Genomic DNA, 27,168 nt, shown 5'->3' with positions numbered 1-27,168 from the left:
TGTTCGAGTGTTCGAACCGTATTGCGCAAGAAATGATAGGTAAACCCCGTATTTACATATCTGCCACTGTGCAGGAGAATCCGTATAGGTGTTCGAGTGTTCGAACCGTATTGCGCAAGAAATGGTATGTAAACCCCGTATTTACATATCTGCCACTGTGCTGGAGAATCCGTATAGGTGTTCGAGGGTTCGAACCGTATTGCGCAAGAAATGGTACGTAAACCCCGTATTCACATATCTGCCACTGTGCAAGAGAGTCCGTATAGGTGTTCGAGTGTTCGAACCGTAATGCGCAAGAAATGGTACGTAAACCCCGTATTTACATATCTGCCACTGTGCAGGAGAATCCGTATAGGTGTTCGAGTGTTCGAACCGTATTGCGCAAGAAATGATAGGTAAACCCCGTATTTACATATCTGCCACTGTGCAGGAGAATCCGTATAGGTGTTCGAGTGTTCGAACCGTATTGCGCAAGAAATGGTATGTAAACCCCGTATTTACATATCTGCCACTGTGCTGGAGAATCCGTATAGGTGTTCGAGGGTTCGAACCGTATTGCGCAAGAAATGGTACGTAAACCCCGTATTCACATATCTGCCACTGTGCAAGAGAGTCCGTATAGGTGTTCGAGTGTTCGAACCGTAATGCGCAAGAAATGGTACGTAAACCCCGTATTTACATATCTGCCACTTTGCAGGAAAATCCGTATAGGTGTTCGAGTGTTCGAACCGTAATGCGCAAGAAATGGTATGTAAACCCCGTATTTACATATCTGCCACTGTGCAGGAGAATCCGTATAGGTGTTCGAGTGTTCGAACTATATTGCGCAAGAAATGGTACGGAAACCCCGTATTTACATATCTGCCAGTGTGCAGGACAATCCGTATAGGTGTTCGAGTGTTCGAACCGTATTGCGCAAGAAATGGTATGTAAACCCCGTATTTACATATCTGCCACTGTGCAGGAGAAGCCGTATAGGTGTTCGAGTGTTCGAACCGTATGGCGCAAGAAATGGTATGTAAGCCCCGTATTTACATATCTGCCACTATGTAGGAGAATCCGTATAGGTGTTCGAGTGTTCGAACCGTATGGCGCAAGAAATGGTATGTAAACCCCGTATTTACATATCTGCCACTGTGCAGGAGAATCCGTATAGGTGTTCGAGTGTTCGAACCGTAATGCGCAAGAAATGGTACGTAAACCCCGTATTTACATATCTGCCACTGTGCAGGAGAATCCGTATAGCTGTTCGAGTGTTCGAACCGTATTGCGCAAGAAATGGTATGTAAACCCCGTATTTACATGTCTGCCACTGTGCAGGAGAATCCGTATAGGTGTTCGAGGGTTCGAACCGTATTGCGCAAGAAATGGTATGTAAACCACGTATTTACATATCTGCCACTGTGCAGGAGAATCCGTATAGGTGTTCGAGTGTTCGAACCGTATTGCGCAAGAAATGGTATGTAAACCCCGTATTTACATATCTGCCACTGCGCAGGAGAATCCGTATAGGTGTTCGAGTGTTCGAACCGTATTGCGGAAGAAATGGTACGTAAACCCCGTATTTACATATCTGCCTCTGTGCACGAGAATCCGTATAGGTGTTCGAGTGTTCGAATCGTATTGCGAAAGAAATGGTAAGTAAACCCCGTATTTACATATCTGCCACTGTGCAGGAGAATCCGTATAGGTGTTCGAGTGTTCGAACCGTATTGCGCAAGAAATGGTATAAAAATCCCGTATTTACATATCTGCCACTGTGCAGGAGAATCCGTATAGGTGTTCGAGTGTTCGAACCGTATTGCGCAAGAAATGGTATGTAAACCCCGTATTCACATATCTGCCACTGTGCAGGAGAATCCGTATAGGTGTTCGAGTGTTCGAACCGTAATGCGCAAGAAATGGTAAGTAAACCCCGTATTTACATATCTGCCACTGTGCAGGAGAATCCGTATAGGTGTTCGAGTGTTCGAACCGTATTGCGAAAGAAATGGTATGTAAACCCCGTATTTACATATCTGCCACTGTGCAGGAGAATCCATATAGGTGTTCGAGTGTTCGAACCGTAATGCGCAAGAAATGGTGAGTAAACCCCGTATTTTCATATCTGCCACTGTGCAGGAGAATCCGTATAGTTGTTCGAGTGTTCGAACCGTATTGCGCAAGAAATGATATGTAAACCCCGTATTTACATATCTGCCACTGTGCAGGAGAATCCGTATAGGTGTTCGAATGTTCGAACCGTATTACGCAAGAAATGGTATGTAAACCCCGTATTTACATATCTGCCACTGTGCAGGAGAATCCGTATAGGTGTTCGAGTGTTCGAACCGTATTGCGCAAGAAATGGTACGTAAACCCCGTATTTACATATCTGCCTCTGTGCACGAGAATCCGTATAGGTGTTCGAGTGTTCGAATCGTATTGCGAAAGAAATGGTAAGTAAACCCCGTATTTACATATCTGCCACTGTGCAGGAGAATCCGTATAGGTGTTCGAGTGTTCGAACCGTATTGCGCAAGAAATGGTATAAAAATCCCGTATTTACATATCTGCCACTGTGCAGGAGAATCCGTATAGCTGTTCGAGTGTTCGAACCGTATTGCGCAAGAAATGGTATGTAAACCCCGTATTTACATATCTGCCACTGTGCAGGAGAATCCGTATAGGTGTTCGAGTGTTCGAACCGTAATGCGCAAGAAATGGTGAGTAAACCCCGTATTTTCATATCTGCCACTGTGCAGGAGAATCCATATAGGTGTTCGAGTGTTCGAACCGTATTGCGCAAGAAATGATATGTAAACCCCGTATTTACATATCTGCCACTGTGCAGGAGAATCCGTATAGGTGTTCGAGTGTTCGAACCGTATTGCGCAAGAAATGGTATGTAAACCCCGTATTTACATATCTGCCACTGTGCAGGAGAATCCGTATAGGTGTTCGAGTGTTCGAACCGTATTGCGCAAGAAATGGTACGGAAACCCCGTATTTACATATCTGCCAGTGTGCAGGACAATCCGTATAGGTGTCCGAGATTTTGAACCGTATTGCCCAAGAAATGGTATGTAAACCCCGTATTTACATATCTGCCACTGTGCAGGAGAATCCGTATAGGTGTTCGAGTGTTCGAGCCGTATGGCGCAAGAAATGATATGTAAACCCCGTATTTACATATCTGCCACTGTGCAGGAGAATCCGTATAGGTTTTCGAGTGTTCGAACCGTATGGCGCAAGAAATGGTATGTAAACCCCGTATTTAAATATCTGCCACTGTGCAGGAGAATCCGTATAGGTGTTCGAGTGTTCGAACCGTAATGCGCAAGAAATGGTAAGTAAACCCCGTATTTACATATCTGCCACTGTGCAGGAGAATCCGTATAGGTGTTCGAGTGTTCGAACCGTATTGCGAAAGAAATGGTATGTAAACCCCGTATTTACATATCTGCCACTGTGCAGGAGAATCCATATAGGTGTTCGAGTGTTCGAACCGTAATGCGCAAGAAATGGTGAGTAAACCCCGTATTTTCATATCTGCCACTGTGCAGGAGAATCCGTATAGTTGTTCGAGTGTTCGAACCGTATTGCGCAAGAAATGGTATGTAAACCCCGTATTTACATGTCTGCCACTGTGCAGGAGAATCCGTATAGGTGTTCGAGGGTTCGAACCGTATTGCGCAAGAAATGGTATGTAAACCACGTATTTACATATCTGCCACTGTGCAGGAGAATCCGTATAGGTGTTCGAGTGTTCGAACCGTATTGCGCAAGAAATGGTATGTAAACCCCGTATTTACATATCTGCCACTGCGCAGGAGAATCCGTATAGGTGTTCGAGTGTTCGAACCGTATTGCGGAAGAAATGGTACGTAAACCCCGTATTTACATATCTGCCTCTGTGCACGAGAATCCGTATAGGTGTTCGAGTGTTCGAATCGTATTGCGAAAGAAATGGTAAGTAAACCCCGTATTTACATATCTGCCACTGTGCAGGAGAATCCGTATAGGTGTTCGAGTGTTCGAACCGTATTGCGCAAGAAATGGTATAAAAATCCCGTATTTACATATCTGCCACTGTGCAGGAGAATCCGTATAGGTGTTCGAGTGTTCGAACCGTATTGCGCAAGAAATGGTATGTAAACCCCGTATTCACATATCTGCCACTGTGCAGGAGAATCCGTATAGGTGTTCGAGTGTTCGAACCGTAATGCGCAAGAAATGGTAAGTAAACCCCGTATTTACATATCTGCCACTGTGCAGGAGAATCCGTATAGGTGTTCGAGTGTTCGAACCGTATTGCGAAAGAAATGGTATGTAAACCCCGTATTTACATATCTGCCACTGTGCAGGAGAATCCATATAGGTGTTCGAGTGTTCGAACCGTAATGCGCAAGAAATGGTGAGTAAACCCCGTATTTTCATATCTGCCACTGTGCAGGAGAATCCGTATAGTTGTTCGAGTGTTCGAACCGTATTGCGCAAGAAATGATATGTAAACCCCGTATTTACATATCTGCCACTGTGCAGGAGAATCCGTATAGGTGTTCGAATGTTCGAACCGTATTACGCAAGAAATGGTATGTAAACCCCGTATTTACATATCTGCCACTGTGCAGGAGAATCCGTATAGGTGTTCGAGTGTTCGAACCGTATTGCGCAAGAAATGGTACGTAAACCCCGTATTTACATATCTGCCTCTGTGCACGAGAATCCGTATAGGTGTTCGAGTGTTCGAATCGTATTGCGAAAGAAATGGTAAGTAAACCCCGTATTTACATATCTGCCACTGTGCAGGAGAATCCGTATAGGTGTTCGAGTGTTCGAACCGTATTGCGCAAGAAATGGTATAAAAATCCCGTATTTACATATCTGCCACTGTGCAGGAGAATCCGTATAGCTGTTCGAGTGTTCGAACCGTATTGCGCAAGAAATGGTATGTAAACCCCGTATTTACATATCTGCCACTGTGCAGGAGAATCCGTATAGGTGTTCGAGTGTTCGAACCGTAATGCGCAAGAAATGGTGAGTAAACCCCGTATTTTCATATCTGCCACTGTGCAGGAGAATCCATATAGGTGTTCGAGTGTTCGAACCGTATTGCGCAAGAAATGATATGTAAACCCCGTATTTACATATCTGCCACTGTGCAGGAGAATCCGTATAGGTGTTCGAGTGTTCGAACCGTATTGCGCAAGAAATGGTATGTAAACCCCGTATTTACATATCTGCCACTGTGCAGGAGAATCCGTATAGGTGTTCGAGTGTTCGAACCGTATTGCGCAAGAAATGGTACGGAAACCCCGTATTTACATATCTGCCAGTGTGCAGGACAATCCGTATAGGTGTCCGAGATTTTGAACCGTATTGCCCAAGAAATGGTATGTAAACCCCGTATTTACATATCTGCCACTGTGCAGGAGAATCCGTATAGGTGTTCGAGTGTTCGAGCCGTATGGCGCAAGAAATGATATGTAAACCCCGTATTTACATATCTGCCACTGTGCAGGAGAATCCGTATAGGTTTTCGAGTGTTCGAACCGTATGGCGCAAGAAATGGTATGTAAACCCCGTATTTAAATATCTGCCACTGTGCAGGAGAATCCGTATAGGTGTTCGAGTGTTCGAACCGTAATGCGCAAGAAATGGTACGTAAACCCCGTACTTACATATCTGCCACTGTGCAGGAGAATCCGTATAGGTGTTCGAGTGTTCGAACTGTATTGCGCAAGAAATGGTATGTAAACCCCGTATTTACATATCTGCCACTGTGCAGGAGAATCCGTATAGGTGTTCGAGTGTTCGAACCGTATTGTGCAAGAAATGGTACGGAAACCCCGTATTTACATATCTGCCAGTGTGCAGGACAATCCGTATAGGTGTCCGAGTGTTCGAACCGTATTGCGCAAGAAATGGTATGTAAACCCCGTATTTACATATCTGCCACTATGCAGGAGAATCCGTATAGGTGTTCGAGTGTTCGAACCGTATGGCGCAAGAAATGGTACGTAAACCCCGTATTTACATATCTGCCACTGTGCAGGAGAATCCGTATAAGTGTTCGAGTGTTCGAACCGTATGGCGCAAGAAATGGTATGTAAACCGCGTATTTACATATCTGCCACTGTGCAGGAGAATCCGTATAGGTGTTCGAGTGTTCGAACCGTATGGCGCAAGAAATGGTATGTAAACCCCGTATTTACATATCTGCCACTGTGCAGGAGAATCCGTATAGGTGTTCGAGTGTTCGAACCGTAATGCGCAAGAAATGGTACGTAAACCCCGTATTTACATATCTGCCACTGTGCAGGAGAATCCGTATAGGTGTTCGAGTGTTCGAACCGTATTGCGCAAGAAATGGTATGTAAACCCCGTATTTACATATCTGCCACTGTGCAGGAGAATCCGTATAGGTGTTCGAGTGTTCGAACCGTATTGCGCAAGAAATGGTATGTAAACCCCGTATTTACATATCTGCCACTGTGCAGGAGAATCCGTATAGGTGTTCGAGTGTTCGAACCGTAATGCGCAAGAAATGGTAAGTAAACCCCGTATTTAAATATCTGCCACTGTGCAGGAGAATCCGTATAGGTGTTCGAGTGTTCGAACCGTATTGCGCAAGAATTGGTATGTAAACCCCGTATTTACAAATCTGCCACTGTGCATGAGAATCCGTATAGGTGTTCGAGTGTTCGAACCGTAATGCGCAAGAAATGGTACGTAAACCCCGTATTTACATATCTGCCACTGTGCAGGAGAATCCGTATAGGTGTTCGAGTGTTCGAACCGTATTGCGCAAGAAATGGTATGTAAACCCCGTATTTACATATCTGCCACCGTGCAGGAGAATCCGTATAGGTGTTCGAGGGTTCGAACCGTATTGCGCAAGAAATGGTACATAAACCCCGTATTTACATATCTGCCACTGTGCAGGAGAATCCGTATAGGTGTTCGAGGGTTCGAACCGTATTGCGCAAGAAATGGTATGTAAACCCCGTATTTACATATCTGCCACTGTGCAGGAGAATCCGTATAGGTGTTCGAGTGTTCGAACCGTATTGCGCAAGAAATGGTACGTAAACCCCGTATTTACATATCTGCCTCTATGCACGAGAATCCGTATAGGTGTTCGAGTGTTCGAATCGTATTGCGAAAGAAATGGTAAGTAAACCCCGTATTTACATATCTGCCACTGTGCAGGAGAATCCGTATAGGTGTTCGAGTGTTCGAACCGTATTGCGCAAGAAATGGTATAAAAATCCCGTATTTACATATCTGCCACTGTGCAGGAGAATCCGTATAGCTGTTCGAGTGTTCGAACCGTATTGCGCAAGAAATGGTATGTAAACCCCGTATTTACATATCTGCCACTGTGCAGGAGAATCCGTATAGGTGTTCGAGTGTTCGAACCGTAATGCGCAAGAAATGGTGAGTAAACCCCGTATTTTCATATCTGCCACTGTGCAGGAGAATCCATATAGGTGTTCGAGTGTTCGAACCGTATTGCGCAAGAAATGATATGTAAACCCCGTATTTACATATCTGCCACTGTGCAGGAGAATCCGTATAGGTGTTCGAGTGTTCGAACCGTATTGCGCAAGAAATGGTATGTAAACCCCGTATTTACATATCTGCCACTGCGCAGGAGAATCCGTATAGGTGTTCGAGTGTTCGAACCGTATTGCGCAAGAAATGGTACGGAAACCCCGTATTTACATATCTGCCAGTGTGCAGGACAATCCGTATAGGTGTCCGAGTGTTTGAACCGTAATGCCCAAGAAAAGGTATGTAAACCCCGTATTTACATATCTGCCACTGTGCAGGAGAATCCGTATAGGTGTTCGAGTGTTCGAGCCGTATGGCGCAAGAAATGGTATGTAAACCCCGTATTTACATATCTGCCACTGTGCAGGAGAATCCGTATAGGTTTTCGAGTGTTCGAACCGTATGGCGCAAGAAATGGTATGTAAACCCCGTATTTAAATATCTGCCACTGTGCAGGAGAATCCGTATAGGTGTTCGAGTGTTCGAACCGTAATGCGCAAGAAATGGTACGTAAACCCCGTACTTACATATCTGCCACTGTGCAGGAGAATCCGTATAGGTGTTCGAGTGTTCGAACCGTATTGCGCAAGAAATGGTATGTAAACCCCGTATTTACATATCTGCCACTGTGCAGGAGAATCCGTATAGGTGTTCAAGTGTTCGAACCGTATTGTGCAAGAAATGGTACGGAAACCCCGTATTTACATATCTGCCAGTGTGCAGGACAATCCGTATAGGTGTCCGAGTGTTCGAACCGTATTGCGCAAGAAATGGTATGTAAACCCCGTATTTACATATCTGCCACTGTGCAGGAGAATCCGTATAGGTGTTCGAGTGTTCGAACCGTATGGCGCAAGAAATGGTATGTAAACCCCGTATTTACATATCTGCCACTGTGCAGGAGAATCCGTATAGGTGTTCGAGTGTTCGAACCGTATGGCGCAAGAAATGGTATGTAAACCGCGTATTTACATATCTGCCACTGTGCAGGAGAATCCGTATAGGTGTTCGAGTGTTCGAACCGTATGGCGCAAGAAATGGTATGTAAACCCCGTATTTACATATCTGCCACTGTGCAGGAGAATCCGTATAGGTGTTCGAGTGTTCGAACCGTAATGCGCAAGAAATGGTACGTAAACCCCGTATTTACATATCTGCCACTGTGCAGGAGAATCCGTATAGGTGTTCGGGTGTTCGAACCGTATTGCGCAAGAAATGGTATGTAAACCCCGTATTTACATATCTGCCACTGTGCAGGAGAATCCGTATAGGTGTTCGAGTGTTCGAACCGTATTGCGCAAGAAATGGTATGTAAACCCCGTATTTACATATCTGCCACTGTGTAGGAGAATCCGTATAGGTGTTCGAGTGTTCGAACCGTAATGCGCAAGAAATGGTAAGTAAACCCCGTATTTAAATATCTGCCACTGTGCAGGAGAATCCGTATAGGTGTTCGAGTGTTCGAACCGTATTGCGCAAGAAATGGTATGTAAACCCCGTATTTACAAATCTGCCACTGTGCATGAGAATCCGTATAGGTGTTCGAGTGTTCGAACCGTAATGCGCAAGAAATGGTACGTAAATCCCGTATTTACATATCTGCCACTGTGCAGGAGAATCCGTATAGGTGTTCGAGTGTTCGAACCGTATTGCGCAAGAAATGGTATGTAAACCCCGTATTTACATATCTGCCACCGTGCAGGAGAATCCGTATAGGTGTTCGAGGGTTCGAACCGTATTGCGCAAGAAATGGTACATAAACCCCGTATTTACATATCTGCCACTGTGCAGGAGAATCCGTATAGGTGTTCGAGGGTTCGAACCGTATTGCGCAAGAAATGGTATGTAAACCCCGTATTTACATATCTGCCACTGTGCAGGAGAATCCGTATAGGTGTTCGAGTGTTCGAACCGTATTGCGCAAGAAATGGTACGTAAACCCCGTATTTACATATCTGCCTCTGTGCACGAGAATCCGTATAGGTGTTCGAGTGTTCGAATCGTATTGCGAAAGAAATGGTAAGTAAACCCCGTATTTACATATCTGCCACTGTGCAGGAGAATCCGTATAGGTGTTCGAGTGTTCGAACCGTATTGCGCAAGAAATGGTATAAAAATCCCGTATTTACATATCTGCCACTGTGCAGGAGAATCCGTATAGCTGTTCGAGTGTTCGAACCGTATTGCGCAAGAAATGGTATGTAAACCCCGTATTTACATATCTGCCACTGTGCAGGAGAATCCGTATAGGTGTTCGAGTGTTCGAACCGTAATGCGCAAGAAATGGTGAGTAAACCCCGTATTTTCATATCTGCCACTGTGCAGGAGAATCCATATAGGTGTTCGAGTGTTCGAACCGTATTGCGCAAGAAATGATATGTAAACCCCGTATTTACATATCTGCCACTGTGGAGGAGAATCCGTATAGGTGTTCGAGTGTTCGAACCGTATTGCGCAAGAAATGGTATGTAAACCCCGTATTTACTTATCTGCCACTGCGCAGGAGAATCCGTATAGGTGTTCGAGTGTTCGAACCGTATTGCGCAAGAAATGGTACGGAAACCCCGTATTTACATATCTGCCAGTGTGCAGGACAATCCGTATAGGTGTCCGAGTGTTTGAACCGTAATGCCCAAGAAATGGTATGTAAACCCCGTATTTACATATCTGCCACTGTGCAGGAGAATCCGTATAGGTGTTCGAGTGTTCGAGCCGTATGGCGCAAGAAATGGTATGTAAACCCCGTATTTACATATCTGCCACTGTGCAGGAGAATCCGTATAGGTTTTCGAGTGTTCGAACCGTATGGCGCAAGAAATGGTATGTAAACCCCGTATTTAAATATCTGCCACTGTGCAGGAGAATCCGTATAGGTGTTCGAGTGTTCGAACCGTAATGCGCAAGAAATGGTACGTAAACCCCGTACTTACATATCTGCCACTGTGCAGGAGAATCCGTATAGGTGTTCGAGTGTTCGAACCGTAATGCGCAAGAAATGGTATGTAAACCCCGTATTTACATATCTGCCACTGTGCAGGAGAATCCGTATAGGTGTTCGAGTGTTCGAACCGTATTGTGCAAGAAATGGTACGGAAACCCCGTATTTACATATCTGCCAGTGTGCAGGACAATCCGTATAGGTGTCCGAGTGTTCGAACCGTATTGCGCAAGAAATGGTATGTAAACCCCGTATTTACATATCTGCCACTGTGCAGGAGAATCCGTATAGGTGTTCGAGTGTTCGAACCGTATGGCGCAAGAAATGGTATGTAAACCCCGTATTTACATATCTGCCACTGTGCAGGAGAATCCGTATAGGTGTTCGAGTGTTCGAACCGTATGGCGCAAGAAATGGTATGTAAACCGCGTATTTACATATCTGCCACTGTGCAGGAGAATCCGTATAGGTGTTCGAGTGTTCGAACCGTATGGCGCAAGAAATGGTATGTAAACCCCGTATTTACATATCTGCCACTGTGCAGGAGAATCCGTATAGGTGTTCGAGTGTTCGAACCGTAATGCGCAAGAAATGGTACGTAAACCCCGTATTTACATATCTGCCACTGTGCAGGAGAATCCGTATAGGTGTTCGAGTGTTCGAACCGTATTGCGCAAGAAATGGTATGTAAACCCCGTATTTACATATCTGCCACTGTGCAGGAGAATCCGTATAGGTGTTCGAGTGTTCGAACCGTATTGCGCAAGAAATGGTATGTAAACCCCGTATTTACATATCTGCCACTGTGCAGGAGAATCCGTATAGGTGTTCGAGTGTTCGAACCGTAATGCGCAAGAAATGGTAAGTAAACCCCGTATTTGAATATCTGCCACTGTGCAGGAGAATCCGTATAGGTGTTCGAGTGTTCGAACCGTATTGCGCAAGAAATGGTATGTAAACCCCGTATTTACAAATCTGCCACTGTGCATGAGAATCCGTATAGGTGTTCGAGTGTTCGAACCGTAATGCGCAAGAAATGGTACGTAAACCCCGTATTTACATATCTGCCACTGTGCGGGAGAATCCGTATAGGTGTTCGAGTGTTCGAACCGTATTGCGCAAGAAATGGTATGTAAACCCCGTATTTACATATCTGCCACCGTGCAGGAGAATCCGTATAGGTGTTCGAGGGTTCGAACCGTATTGCGCAAGAAATGGTACATAAACCCCGTATTTACATATCTGCCACTGTGCAGGAGAATCCGTATAGGTGTTCGAGGGTTCGAACCGTATTGCGCAAGAAATGGTATGTAAACCCCGTATTTACATATCTGCCACTGTGCAGGAGAATCCGTATAGGTGTTCGAGTGTTCGAACCGTATTGCGCCAGAAATGGTATGTAAACCCCGTATTTACATATCTGCCACTGTGCAGGAGAATCCGTATAGGTGTTCGAGTGTTCGAACCGTATTGCGCAAGAAATGGTACGTAAACCCCGTATTTACATATCTGCCTCTGTGCACGAGAATCCGTATAGGTGTTCGAGTTCTCGAATCGTATTGCGAAAGAAATGGTAAGTAAACCCCGTATTTACATATCTGCCACTGTGCAGGAGAATCCGTATAGGTGTTCGAGTGTTCGAACCGTATTGCGCAAGAAATGGTATAAAAATCCCGTATTTACATATCTGCCACTGTGCAGGAGAATCCGTATAGGTGTTCGAGTGTTCGAACCGTATTGCGCAAGAAATGGTATGTAAACCCCGTATTTACATATCTGCCACTGTGCAGGAGAATCCGTATAGGTGTTTGAGTGTTCGAACCGTATTGCGCAAGAAATGGTACGGAAAACCCGTATTTACATATCTGCCACTGCGCAGGAGAATCCGTATAGGTATTCGAGTGTTCGAACCGTAATGCGCAAGAAATGGTATGTAAACCCCGTATTTACATATCTGCCACTGTGCAGGAGAATCCGTATAGGTGTTCGAGTGTTCGAACCGTAATGCGCAAGAAATGGTATGTAAACCCCGTATTTGCATATCTGCCACTGTGCAGGAAAATCCGTATAGGTGTTCGAGTGTTCGAACCGTATTGCGCAAGAAATGGTATGTAAACCCCGTATTTACATATCTGCCACTGTGCAGGAGAATCCGTATAGGTGTTCGAGTGTTCGAACCGTAATGCGCAAGAAATGGTATGTAAACCCCGTATTTACATATCTGCCACTGTGCAGCAGAATCCGTATAGGTGTTCGAGTGTTCGAACCGTATTGCGCAAGAAAGGGTATGTAAACCCCGTATTTACATATCTGCCTCTGTGCAGGAGAATCCGTATAGGTGTTCGAGTGTTCGAACCGTATTGCGCAAGAAATGGTACGTCAACCCCGTATTTACATATCTGCCACTGTGCAGGAGAATCCGTATAGGTGTTCGAGTGTTCGAACCGTATTGCGCTAGAAATGGTACGGAAAACCCGTATTTACATATCTGCCACTGCGCAGGAGAATCCGTATAGGTGTTCGAGTGTTCGAACCGTAATGCGCAAGAAATGGTATGTAATCCCCGTATTTACATATCTGCCACTGTGCCGGAGAATCCGTATAGGTGTTCGAGTGTTCGAACCGTAATGCGCAAGAAATGGTATGTAAACCCCGTATTTACATATCTGCCACTGTGTAGGAGAATCCGTATAGGTGTTCGAGTGTTCGAACCGTATTGCGCAAGAAATGGTATGTAAACCCCGTATTTACATATCTGCCACTGTGCAGGAGAATCCGTATAGGTGTTCGAGTGTTCGAACCGTATTGCGCAAGAAATGGTAAGTAAACCCCGTATTTACATATCTGCCACTGTGCAGGAGAATCCGTATAGGTTTTCGAGTGTTCGAACCGTATTCCGCAAGAAATGGTATGTAAACCCCGTATTTACATATCTGTCACTGTGCAGGAGAATCCGTATAGGTGTTCGAGTGTTCGAACCGTATTGCGCAAGAAATGGTACGGAAAACCCGTATTTACATATCTGCCACTGTGCACGAGAATCCGTATAGGTGTTCGAGTGTTCGAACCGTAATGCGCAAGAAATGGTATGTAAACCCCGTATTTACATATCTGCCACTGTGCAGGAGAATCCGTATAAGTGTTCGAGTGTTCGAACCGTAATGCGCAAGAAATGGTATGTAAACCCCGTATTTACATATCTGCCACTGTGCAGGAGAATCCATATAGGTGTTCGAGTGTTCGAACCGTATTGCGCAAGAAAGGGTATGTAAACCCCGTATTTACATATCTGCCACTGTGCAGGAGAATCCGTATAGGTGTTCGAGTGTTCGAACCGTATTGCGCAAGAAATGGTACGTCAACCCCGTATTTACATATCTGCCACTGTGCAGGAGAATCCGTATAGGTGTTCGAGTGTTCGAACCGTATTGCGCAAGAAATGGTACGGAAAACCCGTATTTACATATCTGCCACTGCGCAGGAGAATCCGTATAGGTGTTCGAGTGTTCGAACCGTAATGCGCAAGAAATGGTATGTAATCCCCGTATTTACATATCTGCCACTGTGCCGGAGAATCCGTATAGGTGTTCGAGTGTTCGAACCGTAATGCGCAAGAAATGGTATGTAAACCCCGTATTTACATATCTGCCACAGTGCAGGAGAATCCGTATAGGTGTTCGAGTGTTCGAACCGTATTGCGCAAGAAATGGTACGGAAAACCTGTATTTACATATCTGCCACTGCGCAGGAGAATCCGTATAGGTGTTCGAGTGTTCGAACCGTAATGCGCAAGAAATGGAATGTAATCCCCGTATTTACATATCTGCCACTGTGTAGGAGAATCCGTATAGGTGTTCGAGTGTTCGAACCGTAATGCGCAAGAAATGGTATGTAAACCCCGTATTTACATATCTGCCACTGTGCAGGAGAATCCGTATAGGTGTTCGAGTGTTCGAACCGTATTGCGCAAGAAATGGTATGTAAACCCCGTATTTACATATCTGCCACTGTGCAGGAGAATCCGTATAGGTGTTCGAGTGTTCGAACCGAATTGCGCAAGAAATGGTATGTAAACCCCGTATTTACATATCTGCCACTGTGCAGGAGAATCCGTATAGGTGTTCGAGTGTTCGAACCGTATTGCACAAGAAATGGTACGTAAACCCCGTATTTACATATCTGCCACAGTGCAGGAGAATCCGTATAGGTGTTCGAGTGTTCGAACCGTATTGCGCAAGAAATGGTACGGAAAACCTGTATTTACATATCTGCCACTGCGCAGGAGAATCCGTATAGGTGTTCGAGTGTTCGAACCGTAATGCGCAAGAAATGGTTTGTAATCCCCGTATTTACATATCTGCCACTGTGCAGGAGAATCCGTATAGGTGTTCGAGTGTTCGAACCGTAATGCGCAAGAAATGGTATGTAAACCCCGTATTTACATATCTGCCACTGTGCAGGAGAATCCGTATAGGTGTTCGAGTGTTCGAACCGTATTGCGCAAGAAATGGTATGTAAACCCCGTATTTACATATCTGCCACTGTGCAGGAGAATCCGTATAGGTGTTCGAGTGTTCGAACCGTATTGCGCAAGAAAGGGTAAGTAAACCCCGTATTTACATATCTGCCACTGTGCAGGAGAATCCGTATAGGTTTTCGAGTGTTCGAACCGTATTCCACAAGAAATGGTATGTAAACCCCGTATTTACATATCTGCCACTGTGCAGGAGAATCCGTATAGGTGTTCGAGTGTTCGAACCGTATTGCGTAAGAAATGGTACGGAAAACCCGTATTTACATATCTGCCACTGTGCAGGAGAATCCGTATAGGTGTTCGAGTGTTCGAACCGTATGGCGCAAGAAATGGTATGTAAACCCCGTATTTACATATCTGCCACTGTGCAGGAGAATCCGTATAGGTGTTCGAGTGTTCGAACCGTATGGCGCAAGAAATGGTATGTAAACCGCGTATTTACATATCTGCCACTGTGCAGGAGAATCCGTATAGGTGTTCGAGTGTTCGAACCGTATGGCGCAAGAAATGGTATGTAAACCCCGTATTTACATATCTGCCACTGTGCAGGAGAATCCGTATAGGTGTTCGAGTGTTCGAACCGTATGGCGCAAGAAATGGTATGTAAACCGCGTATTTACATATCTGCCACTGTGCAGGAGAATCCGTATAGGTGTTCGAGTGTTCGAACCGTATGGCGCAAGAAATGGTATGTAAACCCCGTATTTACATATCTGCCACTGTGCAGGAGAATCCGTATAGGTGTTCGAGTGTTCGAACCGTATTGCGCAAGAAATGGTACGTCAACCCCGTATTTACATATCTGCCACTGTGCTGGAGAATCCGTATAGGTGTTCGAGTGTTCGAACCGTATTGCGCAAGAAATGGTAAGTAAACCCCGTATTTACATATCTGCCACTGTGCAGGAGAATCCGTATAGGTTTTCGAGTGTTCGAACCGTATTCCGCAAGAAATGGTATGTAAACCCCGTATTTACATATCTGTCACTGTGCAGGAGAATCCGTATAGGTGTTCGAGTGTTCGAACCGTATTGCGCAAGAAATGGTACGGAAAACCCGTATTTACATATCTGCCACTGTGCACGAGAATCCGTATAGGTGTTCGAGTGTTCGAACCGTAATGCGCAAGAAATGGTATGTAAACCCCGTATTTACATATCTGCCACTGTGCAGGAGAATCCGTATAAGTGTTCGAGTGTTCGAACCGTAATGCGCAAGAAATGGTATGTAAACCCCGTATTTACATATCTGCCACTGTGCAGGAGAATCCGTATAGGTGTTCGAGTGTTCGAACCGTATTGCGCAAGAAAGGGTATGTAAACCCCGTATTTACATATCTGCCACTGTGCAGGAGAATCCGTATAGGTGTTCGAGTGTTCGAACCGTATTGCGCAAGAAATGGTACGTCAACCCCGTATTTACATATCTGCCACTGTGCAGGAGAATCCGTATAGGTGTTCGAGTGTTCGAACCGTATTGCGCAAGAAATGGTACGGAAAACCCGTATTTACATATCTGCCACTGTGCAGGAGAATCCGTATAGGTGTTCGAGTGTTCGAACCGTATTGCGCAAGAAATGGTACGTCAACCCCGTATTTACATATCTGCCACTGTGCTGGAGAATCCGTATAGGTGTTCGAGTGTTCGAACCGTATTGCGCAAGAAATGGTAAGTAAACCCCGTATTTACATATCTGCCACTGTGCAGGAGAATCCGTATAGGTTTTCGAGTGTTCGAACCGTATTCCGCAAGAAATGGTATGTAAACCCCGTATTTACATATCTGTCACTGTGCAGGAGAATCCGTATAGGTGTTCGAGTGTTCGAACCGTATTGCGCAAGAAATGGTACGGAAAACCCGTATTTACATATCTGCCACTGTGCACGAGAATCCGTATAGGTGTTCGAGTGTTCGAACCGTAATGCGCAAGAAATGGTATGTAAACCCCGTATTTACATATCTGCCACTGTGCAGGAGAATCCGTATAAGTGTTCGAGTGTTCGAACCGTAATGCGCAAGAAATGGTATGTAAACCCCGTATTTACATATCTGCCACTGTGCAGGAGAATCCGTATAGGTGTTCGAGTGTTCGAACCGTATTGCGCAAGAAAGGGTATGTAAACCCCGTATTTACATATCTGCCACTGTGCAGGAGAATCCGTATAGGTGTTCGAGTGTTCGAACCGTATTGCGCAAGAAATGGTACGTCAACCCCGTATTTACATATCTGCCACTGTGCAGGAGAATCCGTATAGGTGTTCGAGTGTTCGAACCGTATTGCGCAAGAAATGGTACGGAAAACCCGTATTTACATATCTGCCACTGCGCAGGAGAATCCGTATAGGTGTTCGAGTGTTCGAACCGTAATGCGCAAGAAATGGTATGTAATCCCCGTATTTACATATCTGCCACTGTGCCGGAGAATCCGTATAGGTGTTCGAGTGTTCGAACCGTAATGCGCAAGAAATGGTATGTAAACCCCGTATTTACATATCTGCCACAGTGCAGGAGAATCCGTATAGGTGTTCGAGTGTTCGAACCGTATTGCGCAAGAAATGGTACGGAAAACCTGTATTTACATATCTGCCACTGCGCAGGAGAATCCGTATAGGTGTTCGAGTGTTCGAACCGTAATGCGCAAGAAATGGAATGTAATCCCCGTATTTACATATCTGCCACTGTGTAGGAGAATCCGTATAGGTGTTCGAGTGTTCGAACCGTAATGCGCAAGAAATGGTATGTAAACCCCGTATTTACATATCTGCCACTGTGCAGGAGAATCCGTATAGGTGTTCGAGTGTTCGAACCGTATTGCGCAAGAAATGGTATGTAAACCCCGTATTTACATATCTGCCACTGTGCAGGAGAATCCGTATAGGTGTTCGAGTGTTCGAACCGAATTGCGCAAGAAATGGTATGTAAACCCCGTATTTACATATCTGCCACTGTGCAGGAGAATCCGTATAGGTGTTCGAGTGTTCGAACCGTATTGCACAAGAAATGGTACGTAAACCCCGTATTTACATATCTGCCACAGTGCAGGAGAATCCGTATAGGTGTTCGAGTGTTCGAACCGTATTGCGCAAGAAATGGTACGGAAAACCTGTATTTACATATCTGCCACTGCGCAGGAGAATCCGTATAGGTGTTCGAGTGTTCGAACCGTAATGCGCAAGAAATGGTTTGTAATCCCCGTATTTACATATCTGCCACTGTGCAGGAGAATCCGTATAGGTGTTCGAGTGTTCGAACCGTAATGCGCAAGAAATGGTATGTAAACCCCGTATTTACATATCTGCCACTGTGCAGGAGAATCCGTATAGGTGTTCGAGTGTTCGAACCGTATTGCGCAAGAAATGGTATGTAAACCCCGTATTTACATATCTGCCACTGTGCAGGAGAATCCGTATAGGTGTTCGAGTGTTCGAACCGTATTGCGCAAGAAAGGGTAAGTAAACCCCGTATTTACATATCTGCCACTGTGCAGGAGAATCCGTATAGGTTTTCGAGTGTTCGAACCGTATTCCACAAGAAATGGTATGTAAACCCCGTATTTACATATCTGCCACTGTGCAGGAGAATCCGTATAGGTGTTCGAGTGTTCGAACCGTATTGCGTAAGAAATGGTACGGAAAACCCGTATTTACATATCTGCCACTGTGCAGGAGAATCCGTATAGGTGTTCGAGTGTTCGAACCGTAATGCGCAAGAAATGGTATGTAAACCCCGTATTTACATATCTGCCACTGTGTTGGAGAATCCGTATAGGTGTTCGAGTGTTCGAACCGTAATGCGCAAGAAATGGTATGTAAACCCCGTATTTACATATCTGCCACTGTGCAGGAGAATCCGTATAGGTGTTCGAGTGTTCGAACCGTATTGCGCAAGAAAGGGTATGTAAACCCCGTATTTACATATCTGCCACTGTGCAGGAGAATCCGTATAGGTGTTCGAGTGTTCGAACCGTATTGCGCAAGAAATGGTACGTCAACCCCGTATTTACATATCTGCCACTGTGCAGGAGAATCCGTATAGGTGTTCGAGTGTTCGAACCGTATTGCAAAAGAAATGGTACGGAAACCCCGTATTTACATATCTGCCACTGCGCAGGAGAATCCGTATAGGTGTTCGAGTGTTCGAACCGTAATGCGCAAGAATTGGTATGTCAACCCCGTATTTACATATCTGCCACTGTGCAGGAGAATCCGTATAGGTGTTCGAGTGTTCGAACCGTATTGCAAAAGAAATGGTACGGAAACCCCGTATTTACATATCTGCCACTGTGCAGGAGAATCCGTATAGGTGTTCGAGTGTTCGAACCGTAATGCGCAAGAAATGGTATGTAAACCCCGCATTTACATATCTGCCACTGTGCAGGAGAATCCGTATAGGTTTTCGAGTGTTCGAACCGTATTCCGCAAGAAATGGTATGTAAACCCCATATTTACATATCTGCCACTGTGCAGGAGAATCCGTATAGGTTTTCGAGTGTTCGAACCGTAATGCCCAAGAAATGGTATGTAAACCCCGTATTTACATATCTGCCACTGTGCAGGAGAATTCGTATAGGTGTTCGAGTGTTCGAACCGTATTGCGCAAGAAATGATACGTAAACCCCGTATTTACATATCTGCCACTGTGCAGGAGAATCCGTATAGGTGTTTGAGTGTTCGAACCGTATTGCGCAAGAAATGGTACGGAAAACCCGTATTTACATATCTGCCACTGCGCAGGAGAATCCGTATAGGTGTTCGAGTGTTCGAACCGTAATGCGCAAGAAATGGTATGTAAACCCCGTATTTACATATCTGCCACTGTGCAGGAGAATCCGTATAGGTGTTCGAGTGTTCGAACCGTAATGCGCAAGAAATGGTATGTAAACCCCGTATTTGCATATCTGCCACTGTGCAGGAAAATCCGTATAGGTGTTCGAGTGTTCGAACCGTATTGCGCAAGAAATGGTATGTAAACCCCGTATTTACATATCTGCCACTGTGCAGGAGAATCCGTATAGGTGTTCGAGTGTTCGAACCGTATTGCGCAAGAAATGGTATGTAAACCCCGTATTTACATATCTGCCACTGTGCAGGAGAATCCGTATAGGTGTTCGAGTGTTCGAACCGTATTTCGCAAGAAATGGTAAGTAAACCTCATATTTACATATCTGCCACTGTGCAGGAGAATCCGTATAGGTGTTCGAGTGTTCGAACCGTATTGCGCAAGAAATGGTATGTAAACCCCGTATTTACATATCTGCCACTGTGCAGGAGAATCCGTATAGGTGTTCGAAAGTTCGAACCGTATTGCGCAAGAAATGGTATGTAAACCCCGTATTTACATATCTGCCACTGTGCAGGACAATCCGTATAGGTGTTCGAGTGTTCGAACCGTATTCCGCAAGAAAGGGTATGTAAACCCCGTATTTACATATCTGCCACTGTGCAGGAGAATCCGTATAGGTGTTCGAGTGTTCGAACCGTATTGCGCAAGAAATGGTACGTCAACCCCGTATTTACATATCTGCCACTGTGCTGGAGAATCCGTATAGGTGTTCGAGTGTTCGAACCGTATTGCGCAAGAAATGGTAAGTAAACCCCGTATTTACATATCTGCCACTGTGCAGGAGAATCCGTATAGGTTTTCGAGTGTTCGAACCGTATTCCGCAAGAAATGGTATGTAAACCCCGTATTTACATATCTGCCACTGTGCAGGAGAATCCGTATAGGTGTTCGAGTGTTCGAACCGTATTGCGCAAGAAATGGTACGGAAAACCCGTATTTACATATCTGCCACTGTGCAGGAGAATCCGTATAGGTGTTCGAGTGTTCGAACCGTAATGCGCAAGAAATGGTATGTAAACCCCGTATTTACATATCTGCCACTGTGCAGGAGAATCCGTATAGGTGTTCGAGTGTTCGAACCGTAATGCGCAAGAAATGGTATGTAAACCCCGTATTTACATATCTGCCACTGTGCAGGAGAATCCGTATAGGTGTTCGAGTGTTCGAACCGTATTGCGCAAGAAAGGGTATGTAAACCCCGTATTTACATATCTGCCACTGTGCAGGAGAATCCGTATAGGTGTTCGAGTGTTCGAACCGTATTGCGCAAGAAATGGTACGTCAACCCCGTATTTATATATCTGCCACTGTGCAGGAGAATCCGTATAGGTGTTCGAGTGTTCGAACCGTATTGCGCAAGAAATGGTACGGAAAACCCGTATTTACATATCTGCCACTGCGCAGGAGAATCCGTATAGGTGTTCGAGTGTTCGAACCGTAATGCGCAAGAAATGGTATGTAATCCCCGTATTTACATATCTGCCACTGTGCCGGAGAATCCGTATAGGTGTTCGAGTGTTCGAACCGTAATGCGCAAGAAATGGTATGTAAACCCCGTATTTACATATCTGCCACTGTGCAGGAGAATCCGTATAGGTGTTCGAGTGTTCGAACCGTATTGCGCAAGAAATGGTATGTAAACCCCGTATTTACATATCTGCCACTGTGCAGGAGAATCCGTATAGGTGTTCGAGTGTTCGAACCGTATTGCGCAAGAAATGGTAAGTAAACCCCGTATTTACATATCTGCCACTGTGCAGGAGAATCCGTATAGGTTTTCGAGTGTTCGAACCGTATTCCGCAAGAAATGGTATGTAAACCCCGTATTTACATATCTGTCACTGTGCAGGAGAATCCGTATAGGTGTTCGAGTGTTCGAACCGTATTGCGCAAGAAATGGTACGGAAAACCCGTATTTACATATCTGCCACTGTGCACGAGAATCCGTATAGGTGTTCGAGTGTTCGAACCGTAATGCGCAAGAAATGGTATGTAAACCCCGTATTTACATATCTGCCACTGTGCAGGAGAATCCGTATAGGTGTTCGAGTGTTCGAACCGTAATGCGCAAGAAATGGTATGTAAACCCCGTATTTACATATCTGCCACTGTGCAGGAGAATCCGTATAGGTGTTCGAGTGTTCGAACCGTAATGCGCAAGAAATGGTATGTAAACCCCGTATTTACATATCTGCCACTGTGCAGGAGAATCCGTATAGGTGTTCGAGTGTTCGAACCGTATTGCGCAAGAAAGGGTATGTAAACCCCGTATTTACATATCTGGCACTGTGCAGGAGAATCCGTATAGGTGTTCGAGTGTTCGAACCGTATTGCGCAAGAAATGGTACGTCAACCCCGTATTTACATATCTGCCACTGTGCAGGAGAATCCGTATAGGTGTTCGAGTGTTCGAACCGTATTGCAAAAGAAATGGTAAGTAAACCCCGTATTTACATATCTGCCACTGTGCAGGAAAATCCGTATAGCTTTTCGAGTGTTCGAACCGTATTCCGCAAGAAATGGTATGTAAACCCCGTATTTACATATCTGCCACTGTGCAGGAGAATCCGTATAGGTGTTCGAGTGTTCGAACCGTATTGCGCAAGAAATGGTACGGAAAACCCGTATTTACATATCTGCCACTGTGCAGGAGAATCCGTATAGGTGTTCGAGTGTTCGAACCGTAATGCGCAAGAAATGGTATGTAAACCCCGTATTTACATATCTGCCACTGTGCAGGAGAATCCGTATAGGTGTTCGAGTGTTCGAACCGTAATGCGCAAGAAATGGTATGTAAACCCCGTATTTACATATCTGCCACTGTGCAGGAGAATCCGTATAGGTGTTCGAGTGTTCGAACCGTATTGCGCAAGAAAGGGTATGTAAACCCCGTATTTACATATCTGCCACTGTGCAGGAGAATCCGTATAGGTGTTCGAGTGTTCGAACCGTATTGCGCAAGAAATGGTACGTCAACCCCGTATTTATATATCTGCCACTGTGCAGGAGAATCCGTATAGGTGTTCGAGTGTTCGAACCGTATTGCGCAAGAAATGGTACGGAAAACCCGTATTTACATATCTGCCACTGCGCAGGAGAATCCGTATAGGTGTTCGAGTGTTCGAACCGTAATGCGCAAGAAATGGTATGTAATCCCCGTATTTACATATCTGCCACTGTGCCGGAGAATCCGTATAGGTGTTCGAGTGTTCGAACCGTAATGCGCAAGAAATGGTATGTAAACCCCGTATTTACATATCTGCCACTGTGCAGGAGAATCCGTATAGGTGTTCGAGTGTTCGAACCGTATTGCGCAAGAAATGGTATGTAAACCCCGTATTTACATATCTGCCACTGTGCAGGAGAATCCGTATAGGTGTTCGAGTGTTCGAACCGTATTGCGCAAGAAATGGTAAGTAAACCCCGTATTTACATATCTGCCACTGTGCAGGAGAATCCGTATAGGTTTTCGAGTGTTCGAACCGTATTCCGCAAGAAATGGTATGTAAACCCCGTATTTACATATCTGTCACTGTGCAGGAGAATCCGTATAGGTGTTCGAGTGTTCGAACCGTATTGCGCAAGAAATGGTACGGAAAACCCGTATTTACATATCTGCCACTGTGCACGAGAATCCGTATAGGTGTTCGAGTGTTCGAACCGTAATGCGCAAGAAATGGTATGTAAACCCCGTATTTACATATCTGCCACTGTGCAGGAGAATCCGTATAGGTGTTCGAGTGTTCGAACCGTAATGCGCAAGAAATGGTATGTAAACCCCGTATTTACATATCTGCCACTGTGCAGGAGAATCCGTATAGGTGTTCGAGTGTTCGAACCGTATTGCGCAAGAAAGGGTATGTAAACCCCGTATTTACATATCTGGCACTGTGCAGGAGAATCCGTATAGGTGTTCGAGTGTTCGAACCGTATTGCGCAAGAAATGGTACGTCAACCCCGTATTTACATATCTGCCACTGTGCAGGAGAATCCGTATAGGTGTTCGAGTGTTCGAACCGTATTGCAAAAGAAATGGTAAGTAAACCCCGTATTTACATATCTGCCACTGTGCAGGAAAATCCGTATAGCTTTTCGAGTGTTCGAACCGTATTCCGCAAGAAATGGTATGTAAACCCCGTATTTACATATCTGCCACTGTGCAGGAGAATCCGTATAGGTGTTCGAGTGTTCGAACCGTATTGCGCAAGAAATGGTACGGAAAACCCGTATTTACATATCAGCCACTGTGCAGGAGAATCCGTATAGGTGTTCGAGTGTTCGAACCGTAATGCGCAAGAAATGGTATGTAAACCCCCTATTTACATATCTGCCACTGTGCAGGAGAATCCGTATAGGTGTTCGAGTGTTCGAACCGTAATGCGCAAGAAATGTTATGTAAACCCCGTATTTACATATCTGCCACTGTGCAGGAGAATCCGTATAGGTGTTCGAGTGTTCGAACCGTATTGCGCAAGAAAGGGTATGTAAACCCCGTATTTACATATCTGCCACTGTGCAGGAGAATCCGTATAGGTGTTCGAGTGTTCGAACCGTATTGCGCAAGAAATGGTACGTCAACCCCGTATTTACATATCTGCCACTGTGCAGGAGAATCCGTATAGGTGTTCGAGTGTTCGAACCGTATTGCAAAAGAAATGGTACGGAAACCCCGTATTTACATATCTGCCACAGTGCAGGAGAATCCGTATAGGTGTTCGAGTGTTCGAACCGTATTGCGCAAGAAATGGTACGGAAAACCCGTATTTACATATCTGCCACTGCGCAGGAGAATCCGTATAGGTGTTCGAGTGTTCGAACCGTAATGCGCAAGAAATGGTATGTAATCCCCGTATTTACATATCTGCCACTGTGCCGGAGAATCCGTATAGGTGTTCGAGTGTTCGAACCGTATTGCGCAAGAAATGGTAAGTAAACCCCGTATTTACATATCTGCCACTGTGCAGGAGAATCCGTATAGGTTTTCGAGTGTTCGAACCGTATTCCGCAAGAAATGGTATGTAAACCCCGTATTTACATATCTGTCACTGTGCAGGAGAATCCGTATAGGTGTTCGAGTGTTCAAACCGTATTGCGCAAGAAATGGTACGGAAAACCCGTATTTACATATCTGCCACTGTGCAGGAGAATCCGTATAGGTGTTCGAGTGTTCGAACCGTAATGCGCAAGAAATGGTATGTAAACCCCGTATTTAAATATCTGCCACTGTGCAGGAGAATCCGTATAGGTGTTCGAGTGTGCGAACCGTAATGCGCAAGAAATGGTATGTAAATCCCGTATTTACATATCGGCCACTGTGCAGGAGAATCCGTATAGGTGTTCGAGTGTTCGAACCGTATTGCGCAAGAAAGGGTATGTAAACCCCGTATTTACATATCTGCCACTGTGCAGGAAAAATCCGTATAGGTGTTCGAGTGTTCGAACCGTATTGCGCAAGAAATGGTACGTCAACCCCGTATTTACATATCTGCCACAGTGCAGAAGAATCCGTATAGGTGTTCGAGTGTTCGAACCGTATTGCGCAAGAAATGGTACGGAAAACCCGTATTTACATATCTGCCACTGCGCAGGAGAATCCGTATAGGTGTTCGAGTGTTCGAACCGTAATGCGCAAGAAATGGTATGTAATCCCCGTATTTACATATCTGCCACTGTGCCGGAGAATCCGTATAGGTGTTCGAGTGTTCGAACCGTAATGCGCAAGAAATGGTATGTAAACCCCGTATTTACATATCTGCCACTGTGCAGGAGAATCCGTATAGGTGTTCGAGTGTTCGAACCGTATTGCGCAAGAAATGGTAAGTAAACCCCGTATTTACATATCTGCCACTGTGCAGGAGAATCCGTATAGGTTTTCGAGTGTTCGAACCGTATTCCGCAAGAAATGGTATGTAAACCCCGTATTTACATATCTGTCACTGTGCAGGAGAATCCGTATAGGTGTTCGAGTGTTCAAACCGTATTGCGCAAGAAATGGTACGGAAAACCCGTATTTACATATCTGCCACTGTGCAGGAGAATCCGTATAGGTGTTCGAGTGTTCGAACCGTAATGCGCAAGAAATGGTATGTAAACCCCGTATTTACATATCTGCCACTGTGCAGGAGAATCCGTATAGGTGTTCGAGTGTTCGAACCGTAATGCGCAAGAAATGGTATGTAAACCCCGTATTTACATATCTGCCACTGTGCAGGAGAATCCGTATAGGTGTTCGAGTGTTCGAACCGTAATGCGCAAGAAATGTTATGTAAACCCCGTATTTACATATCTGCCACTGTGCAGGAGAATCCGTATAGGTGTTCGAGTGTTCGAACCGTATTGCGCAAGAAAGGGTATGTAAACCCCGTATTTACATATCTGCCACTGTGCAGGAGAATCCGTATAGGTGTTCGAGTGTTCGAACCGTATTGCGCAAGAAATGGTACGTCAACCCCGTATTTACATATCTGCCACTGTGCAGGAGAATCCGTATAGGTGTTCGAGTGTTCGAACCGTATTGCAAAAGAAATGGTACGGAAACCCCGTATTTACATATCTGCCACAGTGCAGGAGAATCCGTATAGGTGTTCGAGTGTTCGAACCGTATTGCGCAAGAAATGGTACGGAAAACCCGTATTTACATATCTGCCACTGCGCAGGAGAATCCGTATAGGTGTTCAAGTGTTCGAACCGTAATGCGCAAGAAATGGTATGTAATCCCCGTATTTACATATCTGCCACTGTGCCGGAGAATCCGTATAGGTGTTCGAGTGTTCGAACCGTAATGCGCAAGAAATGGTATGTAAACCCCGTATTTACATATCTGCCACTGTGCAGGAGAATCCGTATAGGTGTTCGAGTGTTCGAACCGTATTGCGCAAGAAATGGTAAGTAAACCCCGTATTTACATATCTGCCACTGTGCAGGAGAATCCGTATAGGTTTTCGAGTGTTCGAACCGTATTCCGCAAGAAATGGTATGTAAACCCCGTATTTACATATCTGTCACTGTGCAGGAGAATCCGTATAGGTGTTCGAGTGTTCAAACCGTATTGCGCAAGAAATGGTACGGAAAACCCGTATTTACATATCTGCCACTGTGCAGGAGAATCCGTATAGGTGTTCGAGTGTTCGAACCGTAATGCGCAAGAAATGGTATGTAAACCCCGTATTTACATATCTGCCACTGTGCAGGAGAATCCGTATAGGTGTTCGAGTGTTCGAACCGTAATGCGCAAGAAATGGTATGTAAATCCCGTATTTACATATCGGCCACTGTGCAGGAGAATCCGTATAGGTGTTCGAGTGTTCGAACCGTAT

The sequence above is a fragment of the Camellia sinensis genome, chromosome 10, assembly GCF_055761805.1.
Source record: "Camellia sinensis isolate YWXY chromosome 10, ASM5576180v1, whole genome shotgun sequence".
NCBI classification, from domain to species: domain Eukaryota; kingdom Viridiplantae; phylum Streptophyta; class Magnoliopsida; order Ericales; family Theaceae; genus Camellia; species Camellia sinensis.
Note: the sequence above shows the minus strand (reverse complement) of the source record.